Source organism: Pinus tabuliformis, chromosome 2_2 (genome assembly GCF_031772625.1).
Source record: "Pinus tabuliformis cultivar Carrire ecotype Pingquan chromosome 2_2, CPIR1, whole genome shotgun sequence".
NCBI lineage: Eukaryota > Viridiplantae > Streptophyta > Pinopsida > Pinales > Pinaceae > Pinus > Pinus tabuliformis.
Window position 1 is genome coordinate 327387272 of NC_142300.1, and position 20600 is coordinate 327407871.

General features: G+C 40.0%; 1 protein-coding gene across 1 annotated transcript in view; it reads right to left on the reverse strand.

The window, feature by feature from the left end:
- The window catches only part of LOC149192612 (uncharacterized), a 267241-nt gene that overhangs the window by 195063 nt on the left and 51578 nt on the right, over window positions 1-20600 (reverse strand). The gene's annotated exons all lie outside the window — the stretch shown is intronic.

Sequence of the window (20600 nt, forward strand, 5' to 3'; positions counted from 1 at the left end):
GGAGGTAGACCACGTCCTCTACCGGTGGCAGGGGTAGCCCGGCAGGTGGTGTCACCTGGAAACATTACAATCTCCAAACCCTGAAATTCTGAAAAACTGATAAGTCTGCTGGATTTTGAATGAAATCTAAAATTCTACTTTCTCCATATGAAATCCAATGAGGTCGGAACCACTCTCAAACATCCTGAGTCATTTCATGGTAATGTTAAAAATTTAAGTAAAAGGATGAAAATGAAGATTAAGGAGAATGTCACTTTTATTTTAAGAATTTAACATTACCATGAATAGCATATCAATACTAGGGCCTAGACTTGATCATTAAGCTGCCCCACTCAAAAATTATTTTTTTCTTTCAAAAAAATTGCATTTCGAACATTTAGCATCCCTTATAAAACCGCGCTGCCCCGACCCTCAGCAATAAATTGGGAAAAAAATCGCGACTTTTTCGAAATTATTGTGTATAAAAAAAAATCCGCGATTACTACTTGCGATAATATCGGCTTCAGGATTCACAACACTAAATATCCCCATTTTTGGTTTCCCTTTTGATGCGGTTAGGGTGGATTTCCAAGGCTAGTGACAACCAGGTCACAAGAGCGAGATTACATCATCAAAGGGTTTGGAGGGTTTTGGAGGAGTTTTATGGCGTCCAACAGGGTTCGCTTGCTATATTTCATCATCAGGGTCAGTTCCGCACAGCTCGTTCTTGGTTTCGTTACATTCTAACGATTCCCGTAAAATGGGATTATTATCCAACATATTTTAATCAAATACGCTAAAGGTGTTATTTGGAGTTGATTATTTGGAGGAACACCTTAGTGTAATAACTTGGAATCGAGATGAAAAAATCTAGAAGGAAGGATGATGAAAAGGGGCTTTGGAGTGGCCGGTGTGATCATGGTGATGAGGGGACCTCATGGGTCATTCTATTCTATTCTTACGTTCACCTATTTGGAAATTAAACTTGGACGCAGCTCTACTAGAGCGTGCTAGGGCTTCCAAGGGCACTCATATTTAGCCGGTTTCGGTGGACTTTGAATGCCACCCTAGCTAGCATCCAACGGAGAAATCATCTCAACTTTCCCATTGATCTTAAAGCAAGGAATTTGCAACGATTTTGGAGCTAGTTTGTGGAGAAATTTGTACAGCCATAGAGGTTGATTTATAGGCAGTACTTTTTTATCTCAAGGGGCTGATTTTGCAAGGTTTTGGGGGTTGTTTTCTGGGAAGCAAGTGCCCATTTGTTTCCAATGGCCATAGAGAGTTATAATAGCCACAAACGAGCCAATTTTCTCAGTCATATCATGGGGTTTTAGTGGCTAAGTATGGGTCACACGTTTTTGTCTTGTTGGGCGGATTTTGGTTGAAGTTTGGGTCTGTTTTGGGGGCGGCAAGTGCCTATTATGTTTTCAGCTATTGACGAGGAGAAATTAACCAAGTAGTGGGCCAATTTATAGGTCATTTTGTGGGGTTCTAGAGGCTGGACGCGGGACACATCCAGAGGTTGAGTTTCCTTTTATTTTGCTCATTGTATCCCTTATTTTTCTCGACCATACCTTCTCTATTGTTGGGTTGTGTTTTCTTCTTTGTTTGGGCCAAGTTGTTGAGATTGGTAACTTGGGATGTACTCCAAACACTAGGATATAGCGTTGTGCAGGAATTGGCACCACAAAAGGGCTTTGTGGGCTAAAAACCCAAGAGGTCAGTTTTGCAATGGATGTGAAACCATACATGTTTTTTATTTCTTAGCACATGGAGATGATGGAGCACCCTTAAAGGAGCAAGGGGTTGCTTAGTACAACAAGAGAACACTTGTCAATGTGGAGAAAAAAAAAATTATGTCAAAGAATGGGTTTGTAACAAAATTTTCAAGTCGATCTAGACTTACAGGTTCCCTTCAAGGGTTAGTTGTTACCACCAAGGAGACATATAAAAAAGGGAGAGGAGCATCCTCATTTGTCACATCCAAGTGCAATGAATCATAGGTAAAACATCTATGATTTGGCCGTAGTCCATTGGTGCCCTAGCCGAAGTTGAGAAAGGTGAGGTTTTGGTTCTTTCTTGTGACACAGTGGAGGCCAAGTTTGGAAGAGTGCAGGCCGAAGTCTAGAAGGCAGTTCTGTGCATAAAGGTTGTTATGAAACCAGCTCAAGAAAAAGATAAAAAAGATAGATCAACGCCTTAGAATTCAGCCTCTTCGAGGGGATAACCTCCTTTACATTACATAAATGAACAATTCTTGGATGATTCAAATGACAAAACCTACTTTCTATATATAGGAGTATAAGGAGTCACAATATAACCCAGCCGACCTAACAATAATAATATAAAGCCACAAAAATAACAATAGAGGGATTCTATGGGGCACAATAATAACAATATGGGGATAATAGGGGCACAAAAATATTAATAAGGGGTAAAACTACAATAGTAATGGGGTAATCACTAGTATTATAAGGACCCAACATGCCCCTCTCCTTCAAAAAAGTGTTGTCCTCAACGCTTGAGAAGTTCTGGATACTTCTGTATAAAATTCTCATCCTCCCATGTGGAATCTTCAGCGGATAAGTTCTTCCACTTGATAAGATACTCCGAAATTGATCGATTTCGTGGCTGTCGAGTTCGTATTTCTGTGACTGCTTCCGGTTCCAATATAATTTTTCCTCCCTCGTCAAGTTCTAGCAATATTGTTTGAACTGGGAGCTTGTCTCCTATAACCTTCTTTAAACATGAAACATGGAAAACTGAGTGCAATCAAGAAGCTGCAGGAAGCTCCAATTTGTATGCCATAGTACCAATCTTTTGCAACACCTTGTATCGACCATAATACTTTGGTGATAATTTATTATCCTTCTTAGCTTGCTTGAGGGACATTTGCTTATATGGTTGTAGCCGTAGGAATACCCAATCACCTACATCAAAACTTCTTTCGCTACGATGTTGATTTGCCTGTTGTTTCATTCTATTATGTGCCAACACGAGGTTATCCTTTAAGAGTTGGAGGACTTGTTGTTGATGTTCGATGTGATGTTCCACTGCTTGAACCTTAGAATTTTCACTTAAATATGATGTGATGGATGGTGGCTGATACCCATAAAGTGCCATAAATGGGGTCATTTTTGTTGTTGTATGGAAGGAAGTGTTATACCACCATTCAGCCAGAGGCAACCATTTGACCCATTGTGTATGTTTATCAGATACAAAGCAACGAAGATATCCTTCCAAACATTTGTTTACTATCTCAGTTTGCCCATCAGATTGAGAATGATAAGATGAGCTATGAGCTAACTGAGTACCAAGACAAGAAAATAATTATGTCCAAAAATTTCCAGTGAAAATGGGATCTTTGTCACTTACAATAATCTTTGGATTTCCATGTAGCTTTTGAATTGTTTCCATAAATGCAGTAGAAACTGTACTGGCTTTACATGGATGTGATAATGCACAAAAGTGTGCATACTTGGTAAGTCTGTCAACTACCACCATGATGACACTCTTTCCCTCAGACTTGGGTAAACTGTGATAAAATCCATTGAAAGCTCCTCCCAACGTTGGCTTGGAATGGATAAAGGTTGTAATAGACCCGGTGTCTTAATTGTTTCAATTTTATTTTGTTGGCAAACCAAACATTCCGCCACAGATTTTTGGATATCTGATTAAAGGCCATCCCAAAAAAATTCCTTCTTAACCCTGTGGTAAGTTTTTAAAAATCCTGAGTGCCCTCCTAAGGGAGAAGTGTGCAATTCCATAAGAATCTTTTGTTTTAGCTGGGAATTCTTACAGAGGTATAAGCGATCTTTGTACCATAACGAATAATTTTGCCAGCTAAATGTATCAGACATACTGGAATCTTGTTGTAACTTTTGAATAAGTGCCCACACTTCTTCGTCATTCTTCCATTCCTCCCTTGCTTCGTTTATCCAATCTGGTTGGATAATAGAAATGGCACACAACAATGCTTCCACATCCTCATCCTTTCTTGAGAGTGCATCTGCCACCACATTTTGCTTCCCTTTTTTGTAGATGATTTCAAAGTCATAACCCAACATCTTTGTGACCCACTTTTGTTGCTCTTCAGAGGATAAACTTTGTTCTAAAAAGTATTTAAGGCTATCATGATCCATTTTTACCTTGAAGTGTCTTCCCATTAGGTAGGGTCGTCATTTCTTAAGTGCATGGAGTATTGCCAACATTTCCTTCTCATAAATAGCTTTGTGTAAAAACTTTCCCTTGATTGGACGACTTTCAAAAGCAATGGGTCTTTCATCTTGCATTAAAACAGCACCAATTCCATTTCCTGAGCATCACATTCCACAATAAAGGTTTTTGTGAAGTCCGGTGTAGCTAAGACCGGTGCTTGGCACATTGCCTCTTTAAGATGTTCGAATGTCTTTGTTGCTTCTGGAGTCCATGAAAATGCATCTTTCTTCAATAATGTTGTTAGAGGTGCTGCTATTCTCCCATAATTCTTAACAAACTTGTGATAATACCCTGTCAACCCGAGAAATCCTCGCAGATGCTTTATGGATGTGGGAATTTTCCATTCCTTAATGGCTTTAATTTTGCTAGGGTCTACCTTAACTCCTTCATGAGATACAATATGACCCAGATATTCCACCTCTTGTACTCCAAAGAAACATTTGGATCTTTTTGCATATAATTGTTTCTCCTCTAATAGTTGTAGCACCCTGTCAACATGTTCAACATGATCCTTCCAAGACTTGCTATAGATTAGTATATCATCAAAAAATACTAACACAAATTTTCTAAGGAATGGTTTGAAAATTGAATTCATCAAACCTTGAAATGTTGAAGGTGCATTGGTAAGGCCAAAAGGCATGACCAAAAATTCATAATGACCCTCATGAGTTCTAAATGTTGTTTTCGGAATGTCTTCAGTCTTCATTCTGATTTCATGATATCCTGAACGAAGATCCAACTTGGTGAAGTAAATTGATCCATGCAATTCATCCAGTAATTCATCAATGACAGGAATGGGAAACTTATCTTTAATAGTGAGCTTGTTGAGTTCCCTATAATCCGGACACATGCGCCATGATCCATCATTCTTGTGCACCAATACTACTGGAGCAGAGAAAGAACTTTGACTCGGTTGAATTATACCAGCCTCTAGCATTTCTGCAACCACACGTTCAATTTCACTCTTTTGGGCATAGGGATATCTGTACGGCCTGATGTTTGGAGGAACACTTCCTGGAATCAGATGAATAGCATGATCGTGATCACGAATAGGTGGGAGACCTTTGGGAGTCTCAAATACCTTGGAATGATTGTCCAAGGCTTTTTGGAGATCTGGAGAAATAAATGATTCCAATGTGGAAACATCTAGCGAACATAATTGTGCAATTACACCTCTTTGTTCCTTTTTTAGAAGCTTTGTCATACCGTTAGAGCTAATTATCTTTCTCGGTTTCCCTACAATACCCCTTAATTCAACTTCCTTTCCTTCCACAGAAAATTTCATGAAAAGTTCTTGAAAGTTAAAAGCTATTGTACCCAAGGATTGTAGCCATTAGACTCCTAGTACAACATCAGCACCTCCCATTGGAATGGAAAGCATTGGGCTAGTCAATACATATTCTCTCATCGATAGCTTGATATTATGGCACTTTCCTGAGCAATTTATTGTTCCTCCATTTGCAACCATCACTTGACACTCTGGTGCTGGATATAAGAAGCAATTCAATTCTTTTGCTACCTTACAATGAATAAAATTGTGGGTACTTCCTGAATCAATCAACACTATTACCTTTTTCTTCTTGATTTGTCCTTCTATCTTGATGGTTTGAGGAGTGGTAATTCCCGCCAATGCATTACAAGATATGGTCGGATTCATTTCTTCTTTATCTAGGCTTTGTTCCTGGAGTATATCCTCTTCTTTTGACTTTTCTTGCTCCTTTTCTTCTTCCTCTTCACAATCTATGTAGAATAATTTCTTCTCAGCACACTTATGACCTTTAGTGTATTTGCTATCACAACTATAACAAAGCCCTTTTGCTCTTTTTTCTTCCAATTGTTGTGGTGTCAACCTTACAGGTTGTGGAAGACTAGGGGCAACAATACTTCCATCTTTATAGTTGTGAGTGGTGTGCTTCCTGGTTGCCATAATTTTGCTTTCCATTTTTCTTGCTAACCTGAAAGCCTTCTCTAATGAATCAGATTCCCAAAGGCGAACATCATGTTAGATATTATCCTTTAAAGTCCCTATGAACACATCAATCCTATGCTCCTCTGGAATATTTTTTACCCTTATGTTCAATTTTTGGAACTCCTCAATGTGCTCCATTATTGGACCCTTTTGTTTGAGACTTATCAATTGGCTAAAAAAAGTGTTGCTTTTTGTATCCTCATAATGTGTTGTCAATTCTTCCGTAAAAATTGTCCAAGTGATAATTTGTTTACGAGAGCAAAGCCATTGATACCATACAAACTAATTTGGTTCCAAATATAAAGTTGCAATACGTACATTTTGTGTGTTTTGCACATTATTGAGATCAAAAAATTGTTCCATCTGTAATATCCATGTTGCGGGATCCTTGCCATCAAACTTCCTCATATCGATTTTTGGAATATGGAGGGTCTTCGATCCAACATTAGGGTCTATGGAATCATGATTAACATTTCTTTTGTTCTCATCATGATTTTCCTTTACTACCTTTTCACCATTAGGGACCATTTCTTGTAGCAACTTATTCATATTTATCTTCAATTCTTCCATGTCTGTCTTCAAATCTGTCTTCCAATCGTCCATCTTAGCTTCCATGCCATTCATCTTAGCTTCCACGCCCTTTATCTTAGATTCCATGCCATTTATCTTAGCTTCCGTTAGCTTTTGTGAGACTGACATTTGTTGCACTTGGTCTTGTAATTTTGATATATCATGTAGCATTTCTTCCTCTTCTTCATGAGTCATGCTACTGCTTTCAGGTTGCTTACTAGGTGTTTGCATTTTCTTTCCTCTGGGCATCAGTTACCGATAACAATGCTCTACTATGCCCTTTGAATTCCTTCAAAATAATTTTTCAAACCAAGCTTAAGCAAAAATTTAAAAAAATCTACACACCTTTTTTCACTTTGTAGGAGCTCGATATTGCCTCTGATGTATCTTTGTAATTTCTGATCATCCAATTCTGAAATTGCGACCTGTAGTAGCCCTCTGTGTCCTCTTTCCAATGCCACCAGTCTAATCCCAATTGGATTCTCCAAGGAAGAGTTATGTCAAATCTCCCACAGTGACCTGATTATAGACTAGTTCAGTAGAGCGAACTTGTACGACATGCCACGTGTCCCTGTTTCGACCTTTGGCTCTGAAAAAGATATACAAGAAACTATAGTCCGTCCTCTTTCTGTAGCTTCTTACGAAATTTCAATCCGATGCTCAGAGAGAAAGTTATGATGATTTTCCCCAGGTCACCTGTTTGGAATGTAATTCAGGAGTCTGTAAAAAGACCAACTTCCTCAGATCATATCTCTGCAAATATAGCGCGAAAAGCTCTGAAATTCGGACCCGAGATTCAACGCGATGTCTTCTCAAATGGGTTTTTTTTAGCTTCTGAAACGTCGTAGAAAAAAAGTTCTAGCGAAAATGCCACGATGACCTGTTTGGAGCAGCGAAACCCTAGAATCCAAAGCTCTGATACCAAATGTTATGAAACCAGCTCAAGAAAAAGATAGAAAAGATAGATCAACGCCTTAGAATTCAGCCTCTTCGAGGGGGCAACCTCCTTTACATTACATAAATGAACAATTCTTGGATGATTCAAATGACAAAACATCCTTTCTATATATAGGAGTATAAGGAGTCACAATATAACCCAGACGAGCTAACAATAATAATATAAAGCCACAAAAATAACAATAGAGGGATTCTATGGGGCACAGTAATGACAATATGGGGTTAATAGGGGCACAACAATATTAATAAGGGGTACAACTACAATAGTAATGGGGTAATCACTAGTATTATAGGGACCCAACAAAGGCATAGCGAAATATCCTATAATCAAGCCGCATTTCTCTGTGTGTTTGGAAGGAGGGTCGAGAGTCTTGTAACCTCTAATTTAGAGAGGCCGAAAGGCCTAAGCAAGTGCTACATCAGTCCTAGAAGCTAGCAAAGGGAAGAGAATTGAAGATGGAGCAGGACTGCAGCTTGAGGATGGGTTTTTGGAGCAGAAAGGTAGGGCTTACATGTACAGTCAGAAGCCCTAACTAGGTCGAGAGCCTACAACATTATGCATAGGTCCAGTGACAAATGAAAAGGTATGTAGAATGATGTTTTCAAGTTGACTTTGTTGCTAGTGGATGAGAATCCAGGTTGGACAGTTTTGTTTGACATCCTGAGGATAGAAAGGAAGGACTGTAGTAGGTGTCACATGAGCCCTAGATCAGTTTTGCTTATAACAGTTGTAAGAAGGGTAGACTTGATGAAGCCAAAGGGGTTGTTCTTGAAGGAATAAGGGCAGCAAAGTGGGCTTATGTTAATTTTAGGCAACAATGGTATGTTCTATGCTTTAGAGCAATTTACTTCAATTTCCTTATTAGCCCAATATCAATTCAGATTAGCAATCACATCAACATAATAGTAAAGTGCAGATAGAACATAAACATAAACATAAACAGTAGAAAACAAGCCAAGACAAGAGAACACAAGATGTGGCACCAGCCAGGGACAAACCCCAATGTGGGGAAACCCTTGATCAAATATTCTTTTAGTCTTCAATAGTTCAACAGAGGGAGATAGTACAATTTACAAATCTGATAATTTATAACATCAACAAAAGAGCCCTAACCAGAAAAGTCAACGTTGGTCAACAGGGCAGATTTGACCCTCAGCAAATCGATCAACTTCAATGAACTTTAGCCTCCAAACAACAAAATAAAACAGCCCTCAAAACAGTCAAATTCAGCCCAGTCAAAGTCTGGTCAAATAACCCACCTGCTATCAACCCTAGCTGCAGTCAACATTGGTCAACAGTCAACATTTAGCCTTGATTTCTATGCCCAAAAATGCGGCCTGCCCAAACAAAGATAGCCGTCACAAAAAAAACACAGTCAAGAGATCAACGCATGCTGGTCAACGCTTAGTCAAACTGTCCAGAAATTTGATCTCCTAAAATTTCGGCCTCGTGAAATTTCGCTCTCCTGAAATTTCGGACATGTGGAGAGAGAGAGGCCCAGAAATCCGTACCCAATCAATGAGGAAAGGGGGAGAGAAGTGTGAAGATGAGTGTGTCCAAATGAGGCTAAGTCACCTTATATTTATATGCAACGTTGAGGATGAATAGACGTGATTGTTGGGCTTCTGAGCCTACATAAGTTTGTTGGCCGACCTTTACAATCTGACCATAATCAAAATAAATCATAACTTCATTTGTACATGTCAGAATTAGATGATCTATAGATCAATCCTACACCTCTCAGAGAGAGGAATCCAAGAAAAATATTAGCTGTCATAAATAAGATGACTCGTGTGGAGTTTGGCCCTAGTTGCCAGCTTTAACACTCCCTCTCAACTAGGGAGAACTCCATCTGCTAATCCATCTGCCAATCTGTAATATCTCTGCCATCAATGCACTGCTCTGCTCTGCTGAACTATGAAGAAGAAGAAGTGATCGAGAATGTATCGTACCATTCTCCACTGACCCGAAGTCAGTCCTAATCAAAGGAGAGTGTGTCATATCACTCTTACTAACCCGAAGTCAGTTCCAATTGATCCCAAAACAATATTGGTCATCCTAGCATAGGGAGTATGGTAGTACACAATGCGTCCATTGGTAGTACTATGGTTCCTATCCTCATTTCCCTACTCATTGGCCAGATGAGAAGTACTTCCCATGAGTCCCAGACTGCATGGGTAGGATGTCTCAGCAGGAGAATGATGAACCACCGATCCTACCTACATGTCTCCAAGGGGTATCGCAGGGGAAGGCTAAACCACTCACCCTATACACAGCAAACCACTAGGGGAAGGCTGAACCAATCACCCTATGGTTGCTCATCGCTCCAAGAAGTACCCCAAGCTCCCTAGAGCTCCCAAAGCTCAATGTCCATCTCATAGAGGACCCTCATAAGAGGGTCTCTCCACGGCTCCAAGTCGTTCTCGAAAGGCCAAGAACTTGACCTTCCCCAGGGGCTTTGTCATAATATCGATGACCTGCTCATCAGTGCCAATGTGATGGAGCCTTATTGCTCCTCATTGTACCATATCCCAGATAAAGTGGTACCTGATATCTATATGCTTGGAGGAATCATGGAACATGGGATTCTCTGATAATTGGATCCCACTCTGGTTGTCGCAGAGGATCACGGTGGTATCCATCTCATGTCCAAACAGCTCACTGAAGAGCTTCCTCAACTTGACAGCTTCACAAGAGGCCATACTAGCAGCGATGTATTCGACCTCAGTGGTGCTCAAGGCAACCAATTTCTACTTCCTGCTCATCCAGGATATCGAATCAGAACCCAAAAAAGAACAACATCCAGAAGTGCTCTTGCGATCCACCACACTACCAGCCCAATCAGCATCAGAATAACCATGCAGCCTCACATCTCCGACAGTGTATCTTAGTCCATGTGTGATTGTGCCCCGAACATATCTTAGAATATTCTTGGCACCAATCCAATGTATATGATGAGGCTCAACCATATATTAGCTCAATGTGTTAATTGCAAACCATATGTCCGGAGAGGAGTTCACCAAGAACATCAGTGCTCCTATGAGTTGACGATACTCAGAAGCATTTCCCAATTTAGGTCCAACAGCACTACCACATAACTTCTTAAAGTTAAGTTCCATCGGAGTAGTCACAGGTTTGCAGTCCACTATCCCAAATCTTTCCAGTGCCTTCACAACATATTTTCCTTGAGAGAGAAAAATTTCCCCTGGATTTTGCCAAACCTCCAACCCTAGGAAATAGTGCAACGGTCCTAGGTCATTCATCTCAAATTCAGAAGCCAACTCCCTCTTACATTTGCGAATGAGAGGGTCTGCACTTGTCAAAAAGAGGTCGCCCACATAAAGTACCAAAACGAGAGGTTTATCATTTTCAACCTTAAAGTAAAGGTTCGATTCGGCTTCACTTCTAGTGAATCCCAGCTTCATTAGATAGCTATTGATCCTCTCATACCAAGCCCGAGGTGCTTGCTTCAATCCATAGAGAGCTTTCTTCAACCTACATACATGAGATTCCCGATCATGAACCTCAAACCCCTTGGGTTGTTCCACATAGACTTCCTCTTTGATTGAACCATGCAAGAAAGCGGTCTTGACATCCATCTGATGTAGGTTCCATCCTTGCGAGGCAGAAAGGGCTATGATCGAGTGGATGGTGGTGTATCAGGCAACAGGTGCAAATATCTCATCGTAATCTACACCTTCCTTTTGAGAGAAGCCTCGAGCAACAAAGTGAGCCTTGAACTTTTCTGCACTTCCATCAGCTCCATGCTTGATTTTGTAGAGCCACTTAGAGGTGACAACCGATTTGTCTTGGGGTCTAGGGACCACATCCCAGACATCATTCTTCATAATTGACTCGTATTCTTCATTCATAGCATCCTTCCATACTTCATGCTTCATTGCTTCTTCGAATGATGAAGGCTCATTTTGAATGATAGTGCTCATGGCGGTCAAATATCCTTGATACTTGTTCGGCTTCTTGCTTTCACGGAAAATCCCCCTTGGTGCAATGTGTCTCTTGGCATCTTCGAGAGTCTTCCTAAGCCATCAAGGTCTCCTTTTGGAGGAGGGCTCATGAGGAGGAGGATCCATAGGTTCATCAACATCAGGCATCATTTCGTCTTCTTTTGCACCCAGATTTCTGGTGTCAACTTCATTGTCCTTCCATAGGATTGGAAGGTTGTTGATCTTCCTGAGGGCCATATCTTCGTCGAAGGTGACATCATGAGTTATCTCAAATTCCTTTTGACCAGCCATATAAATTCTATATCTCTTAGAATTTTCACAATAGCCCACAAAGATTCCTTTCTTCCCAAATGCACCCAATTTTCTTCTTTTCTCTTTCGGAACATGAAAATATATGGGACTTCCAAAAAGTCTAAAATGAGAGACATCAGGTTTCTTACCAGTGAACATTTCTTCAGGAGTCTTTGAGTCCAATGCTTGATGAGGGCATCGGTTTTGAACATACACGGCAGTATTTGCAGCTTCAACCCATAGGAACTTTGAAAGGCCTTGACCATGAAGCATGGCACGAAAGTCTTCTACAATAGAGTGATTCTTCTTTTCCGCCACACCATTTTGCTCAGGAGTGTATGGCATTGAAGTCTCCCTCTTAATGCCATCTTCTCTGCAATAATCCTGGAATTCATTGGATTCGTACTTGGTCCCATTATCAGTCCTCAATATCTTGATTTTCTTCTCGAATTGGTCTTCGATCAAGGCTTTGAAGTGTCGGAACCAGGTGAACACTTTATCCTTCTTCAAGAAGTACATCCAAGTCTTGCGAGAACAATAATACGTAAAGGTGAGATAATATAAGTATCCTCCCAAAGAGTTTATGGGCATCATACCAGATATGTCGGAGTGGATCAACTGCAATATATCTGTGGTCTTGCTATTACTTGAGGGGAATGGTCCCCTTGTAAGTTTTCCTTCGGCACATCCTGGACATACACCTTCATGCTCTACTTTGAACTCAAGCATACCTGTCACCATCTGTCTCACATCGGGTAGGGCCTTATAATGAAGATGGGCAAACCTCTGGTGCCATAGTTCAGATTGTAGAGATGTGTCGCAAGACATGGCTCCCAATGGACTTCCTCCAACTTGATACAAAGTGTCAACCCTGAACCCAAGAGTAAAAGCATCTTTAAAATTTCTTTCCAAACACATACCTTTCCATCGATGAATGCCACCTTGAATCCTTTGTCCTCCATGGCTAAAATGGACACCAAGTTCTTCTTGAGATTAGGTACATATAGTACTTCTTGCAAATGAATAGTGTTACCTTGAATCAATTGAAGGGTACCATTCCCTACTCCCTTCAAGAGATAGGTGACATCATCTCCAAGGATGATCTCCAAGTTTGTCTCCTTTTCTTTCTGTTTAGAGAGGCTTCCTTGTATCCAGTGAAGTGCCTTGAGGTACCATTATCAATCAACCAATTTCCCAAGTGTCCAAAGGAGAGGCAGTGGAGAGGGTCGATATAAGATAATACTCTTTTTGCTTATTGTTAACAACATTTGATTCTTCATACCTAGATTTCCTTGATTTCTTGGAGGGTCGACCATTTCCTTGATGTCCCGAATTCCTTTTTCCTTTGCCATTGGACCTGCCAGTCCTTTGATCGTTGTTGTTGAAGTTTCCCCTAGAATGATTGTGATCATCATCATGCGATGTGTCCCTTCTATTTGGACACTGCCTTGCATAGTGGCCAAACTTATTGCAAACAAAGCACCTGCCCTTCCTTCCTCCCTTAGATCTAGGCTTTCTATGGAAAATCTTTAGACCCTGCATTATTTCTCCTTTTGGCATAAGCGGAGAATGTAGTGGGGTTGCTTCTAATAGAAGGCATTTCTTGCTCCACCATTCTTGTTTCTTCTTGAATGCATCTCGACATCAATTCTTCCAACCCTGGAATTCGATCATTGTTAAGGACAGTGTGGGAGTCCTCCAAGGGTGGTGAGTGTAAGTTCCCTATCAGGAATGACTTCTCCAATCGAGAGTAGATCATTCATTACTAACCTTGAACATGCCGACCAACTTGTCATAGATCTCCTTGGAGGTCTTCAATTAGGAGATGTAGGCCACCAAATGATTGTCAATGGAATCCCTAATAATCTTCTTTGCTTTGACTTCAGACCTATTGTACTTGGTCTTCGCAGCAATCGGCGCATTTGTAGGAGGTTTAGGGATTTTACTCTGCACATAGTCTATCACTTCTTTTTCTTCCAAGGTCAAATCAAGGGACATCTTCCATCCATGATAGTCAGATTTATCATGGAGCTTGTCTTCAGCCGTGAAGTAGGATGAGGAACGCATTGAACCTTTTGTCCTTGTCCAACTATCTTTAGTGATTGCTCTTTCACTCTTGCTTGGGATTTGTCTTCACCTCAGCTCTGATACCATGTTAATTTTAGGCAACAATGGTATGTTCTATGGTTTAGAGCAATTTTACTTCAATTTCTTTATTAGCCCAGTGTCAATATTCAGATTAGCAATCACATCAACATGATAGTAAAATGTAGATAGAACATAAACATAAACAATAGAAGACAAGACAAGACAAGAGGACACAAGATGTGGCACCAGCTAGGGACAAACCCCAATGTGGGGAAACCCTTGATCAAATCTTCTTTTAGTCTTCAATAGTTCAAAAGAGAGAGATAGTACAATTTACAAATCTGATCATTTATAACAGCAGCAAAAGAGCCCTAACCAGAAAGGTCAACGCCGGTCAACAGAGCAGATTTGACCCTCAGCAAATCTATCAACTTCAGCCTCCAAACAACAAGATAAAACAGTGAAATTTAGCCCAGTCAAAGTCTGGTAAAACAGCCCACCTGTAGTCAGCCCTAACTGCAGTCAACATTGGTCGACAGTCAACATTTAGCCTCGATTTTTGTGCCCAGAAATGCGGCCTGCCCAAACAGAGATAGCCCTCACAAAATACGCAGTCAAAGGAGGTCAACACATGCTGGTCAACGCTTGGTCAAACTGTCCAGAAATTCGGTCTCCTGAAATTTCGGCCTCCTAAAATTTCGCTCTCCTGAAATTTCGGACGTGTGGAGAGAGAGACGCCCAGAAATTCGTACCCAATCAATGAGGGGAGAGAGAAGTGTGAAGATGAGTGTGTCCAAATGAGGCTAAGTCACCTTCCATCTATATGCAACGTTGAGGATGAATAGACATGATTGTTCAGCTTTTGAGCCTACATAAGTTTGTTGGCCAACATTGACAATTTGACCATAATCAAAATAAATTAATAACTTCATCTGTACATGTCAGAATCGAATGATCTTTAGATCAATCCTACACCTCTTGGAGAGAGGAATCCAAGAAAAATATTAGCTGTCATAAATAAGATGACCCATGTGGAGTTTGGCCCTAGTTTCCAATTTTAACAGCTTATGAATAGGCTCTAAGTTGACTGTTGGAGAAGGACTTTTGATAGTGATAGTGGGCAGCCTCCATGCCCTAAGTCTGTCTTAATATAATAGCAAAGGAAGGCAGAAGTGGGAAGAAGTCCCAAAGTGTTGTATTCTTGAAGGACTAAGGAGCAGCAAGTGGGAAGTTGATGAAGACCTTATGTGTTGACACATCGATGGACTAATGATCGGCTAGAGGGAAATTGGTGAGTTGTGTTTAGTGACCTAAAGGACGTGGATCATTGATAGAGGCATATTGGTGTTGCTACAGATTAGGAGCCAAAGGACCAGCATAATGTTTAAACTTTAGGACACGTGGACTAAAAGGGTTGTGGAGCGCTACATCAACAAGTAGGTCAAGTGTTGTCTTGTTCAAAGTAGATTGGTTGTCAAAGGACTGACACCAAGGCCTAGTTGTATTCTTGTATCAGTGATTGTATGAGGGCCATGATCCCTGGTACAGTAGCCTAGACTGTTGTATTAAAGATTGATTAATATAACGAAGTTGGGTTGAAAATTGTAAAAAGTTGTCTAATGTTCACTAGTTGATTTACTGTTGTGTTTATTCTGTTGTGCAAAGTAGTTTGTTGTGGGATTTGAGTTGGTTGTGTCAGAGATTGTAAGACCCTAACCTAGATTCTCTAGTGTCATGGAACTTCAACACAAGTTGTTATAGCCAGATTGGGTTGATTTCCTTCTTCTATTGTAGGTCGTGTTCTCTCTTGCTAGGCAAAGTCCAAGTTTCATGTGTTTATTAGCTGATGTACTCTCTATTTTAATAAATAAAATATATGGAGTTTTTGGTGCTATTTCCAGTTGTTCATGAGTAATTATTGTTTTCCTGTCTATCTTTGAAGATTTATTTGCCTGTTAGCTTATTACTACACTAGAATAGCCATTTGGGATATTGCATTTACATAACCTACTAGAAGACTATGACACCTTTTATGAAGTAAACCCCAAGCCATAACACCTACCACTTGTGCCCATCATTTGAAAGGGTCACCCTAGAAATTGTTCCTCCCCTTGGGGTTGGAAGCGCCTAATAGAGTTATGTGATAACCCTTCCATACCTAAGACTAGCAACTTGTATACAATCATAAGCTAGTGAGACATTTGAAGATGCTACTTGTGTGAAGTACCTTGATGACTTTGACGTTAAATATGGTCCACCTTGATGCTCTTACGATTCTTATACCTAGGATGTTGATCTCACTTGATTCCTTGAGTATGTGCTAGATGATTCTTCCAGGTGTTGCCAAGATCCCTTGAGGGATGATGTGTTGCTTCTCCATTACTTCATAGAGGACGTCTAGCCACATTCCATGATTACGCGGAGCACTTAACGGGGGATGTTGGGGCACCTTTAAGGAGTGTTCACCTTGATGATGACTTAGTCGAGTTGATGAGAACCTCCTTCGACCTGAGGACCTTAGAAGTGAACCTTTGAGGCTAAGACGTTGGCTTGGAGAGCAGGTGCACCCTTGAGATGAAAGGACACCCCCACAGTAGCATTGTACCTTGTTGATGGATGTTGCTCTTCTCTTGATGGTGATTGATGAGGATGGCCACTTGGGACCACTTTGGAGGGGTAACTCCACCTTCTACCTTGATGAGATCATGCCCTAGCTTGATGAAAACACCCTAGCACTCTGTTTAACAATGACATGAGCATTTGGAGGCTAACATATGGCTTGAAAGGGCTATTTTGGTGATGAGACACTTCCTTTGGATGGAGAGACATGACTTATGGGATGAGATACACCCTTTGAACTATTTCTTGCACCTTTTCATAGAAAGGCATGCCTTTTGACAATAAAGTCACCCTTGGAGGAGTTTATGCTCACACGTGTGGGCTCTTTGAGGCTATTTTTCATGTTATTTCTTTTTACAGACTATATTTGGGTGGTAGCTTGATGACATATCCACCTTTTATCATGAATTTAGTACTTTTTAGCGCCTTTAGCCTAATTTCGAGTTAAATCGATTGGCTACAGTAATAGAAATACGAAAGCAATTTACCTCCTTCATTTATTGTCATAACTTGGATCATTCATTCTCTTGAGTGAATTTTCTCTCTCGTGCACTATGGAGGCTTAGTTGAGCAACTTCTCCTGGGTGGAATTGTGATATCATGTGATCTCTTTTCATGGATGCTTATGGTTAATCTTGGATGATGCATGGTGAAGAAAGATGGTTTATTTGTTTTATCTTGGTATCGAGATCATATCGGACCTAATGGAGTGATCGAGCCCACTTCACTGGTTATAATAAAGTGATTTGCACGTATTAAAAATGGTGCCTAAAGGTACTTGGGAGCCACTTGGAAGTAAACATCAGATTAACCATGTTGAAGAAATTTCAAGGGGATTGAGCTTTGTTACTCCACCCTTGCAATGTTTCATGGGATGCAAATTCATGTGCTAAGTTAGTTTATTTTGTATTTGCTTCATTGTACCTTGTTAAGTTTATTTCGTATTTGCTCCATTGTCCCTTGTTAAGTTAAATCTTTCTTCCAAGTATTTGAGGAATAGAGATATTTTATTATTTTCCTTAATCGTCTAAAAAAATGCAAACCTAAATCTCCAACCCTCGGGTAAGTTTGTTTATTTTTCCTCATCTATTTGGATTTAGTGTCACTCCAAGGAAACCTAAAATTGTTTGATTCTTAGACTCCATATGCCCTAGATTGATAAAAAAATTAGTCCAAATCTCTTGTGGCATTCATTTAAAATACAAAATGTTGTTTTTCTTTTTATTTTATGGTAGATTACGTTTAAATTACAACAAAATCTTAAATTTTAGCATTTAATGACTTATTGATGTATGCCCTAGGGTTAGACATTGTGTAAAAGTGCATTAGAGAAATAAATTGAAGTTCTTCATATTTTTAGCCATTTTCTAGGACTGATTTCAAGGTTTGATTTGCAGTTTTCTGCCTTATTAACAATCAAAAATTGTTATAACTTTGTCCCTAGCTACTCTCTAATTTACCCTTTATTTTACATACGTATCCACTATTCTCACAGCTAAAATTGCTGCTGTTATAAACAATTGTGTTGTTGCAATTTGCTAATTTAAAACCATAGTTTATAGCAACCATGAGTATTTTCTTGATTTGGTGTTTGGGAAAACAATTTGAGACTCTTTAGGCCAACCCTAGCCTTTCAATTGACCCATAGCTCTCTTGAACCCAAATCTAGAATCCACTCCATCCACCTCAAACCCTAATTTGCTATACTTTATCAGTGGATTTACATAGTAGGATTCTTAAGGGGAACTTAACTTAAAATGCTTGGGTTACTTGATCCCTAAGCCCTACCAGGGAAGCCTTGCTTGTGTTGGATCGTGTCCCTCACTAAAAAGAGGGGAGTAGTTACTGAGGTGACAATGGTGACACTCCTGAGTGTTGCACATTGTCTAGGTCACCTAGTGATGCTTTGTGCTAAGACAACAGATTTTGTTGTAACAGTTCCCGTTACCCACAAACTTTTTGGGTAATCATGGAGGGGTCATGAAGTTATCTCGAAGCACTTGAGCAAGCCAAGTATGTCAGAACTATGCCTCTGTGAGAACCTTTGTAAAGATGTCTGCAACTTGATCATCTGTTGAACAATATTGCACTTCAAGAACATGGTCATGAATGAGCCTTCTAATGAAATGCATGTGCAGTTCAATGTGTTTGTTGCGCTGATGTTGGACTAGATCTTTGCATAGTTGAATGGCACCTTGATTAACACACCAAAGTGTAGTCGGATGTTGCTGCTGAAAGCCAAACTCTGACAGGATCTAACGAATCCATAGGGCTTCCTTACTAGCTTCTACGACACCACGATACTCTGCTTCTGCTAAAGAAAGAGAAATGGCACTTTGTTTCTTGAAGCCCATGTAATAGGTCCTGAACCAAGAGTGAACACATAACCTACAGTAGACTTCTGATCATCGGGGTCACTAGCCCAATTGGAATCAGTGAAACCAACCAATAGAGGAGATGCTTCTGGACTATAATGAATCCCAAATTGAATTGTACCTTGAACATAACGAAGTATTCTTTTAGCTGCTTTCCAATGACTTTCATGTGGATTTCACTTTCGCATAAACCGAGCAATAAGGCCAATAGCAAAGGAAAGGTCAGGACGAGCATGGGTCAGATACAAAAGTTTTCCTACAAGTTGACAGTATAAGGTAGCATCAACTTCAGGGGAAGTACAAGTGACTGAAAGTTTGGATCCAGACTAAAAGGGAGAAGGGGCTAGCTTACAGTCTTCCATGTGAAAATGGCATAGAAGATCACAGGCATACTTGGACTGGGAAAGGGAAATACCTTCCTTGGATTGCAAGACTTGAAGACCAAGAAAATAATGCAAGTGTCCTAAGTCTGTCATTTCAAACTTCTTTTTAAGGCTGGACTTCACATGGTTTATAAGGTTGGGATCACTACTAGTAAGGATAAGATCATCAACATAAAGAACAAGAATGATAAGATACTTTCCCACTTTCTTGGTGTAGACAGTATTGTCAAAATGACACCTAGAAAAGCCAGTTTCTAAAAGAAAGCTATCCATTTTGGCATACCAAGCCTGAGGGGCTTGCTTGAGACCATAAAGGGATTTCTTAAGCTGACATACAAGGCTGGAGTCTGTTTGTATAAATCCAGTATGTTGTTCTGTCTGAGGAACTTACCCTGTAAATTCCTACATGGTAACAGAGCAACCCCATCTAGGAATTTATAGGGCAAGTTCCTCATACAGAACACCAAAGGACACCGCTCACAAACAGATCACAGATCAATACACTAGTTTTCTTGATGTGGTTAAAACCCTCAAAGAGGGAAACAGTCCACGGCCTGAGCCAACGCGGCCACTTCAGGCAATTTATTAATAAAAGAATGAAAATTTACATAAGCTTCTCTCATGAACGGTTACACTACAAATGACCCTCCATGCTCTTTGAATAGAGATCATGGACCAATTGGGTGTTAAGCCAAGGATCAAGCATCGGTAATACCGATGAGAGAATGAACCGTCGGATCACTTCATGTCTAGAACATATCGTAACCATCGGATTGTAAGTTACAAAAGTACATAGTAAAGAAACACACTTCACCTAACTCTACATTAGACCAAGTTATACTTAACTATTTCCTATGTGTTGGAATATCCTAACATAGACATATTTCCTTACATAAAATGCAATCATCTCCAAAAATGTAGACTTTCTTTCTGTTGTTGTCAAGAACAAAATAAACAAGACATCTAAGGTCCATAAGCATCGCAATAGATTCCACTCATAATATATGAAGAATGCATTTTCCTTGATGCATGTAATGCATATACAAAATCTATAAAAAGAAAAAAAAGAAAAAAACGGGATTCATACAAAAGTTAGTGGTAGAAATCGCCATGACTTCCCTTCTGAACTAAAATTCATAAAAGTATGAGAACTCAATTCATCTTTCAGTCAAGGTTCAACTA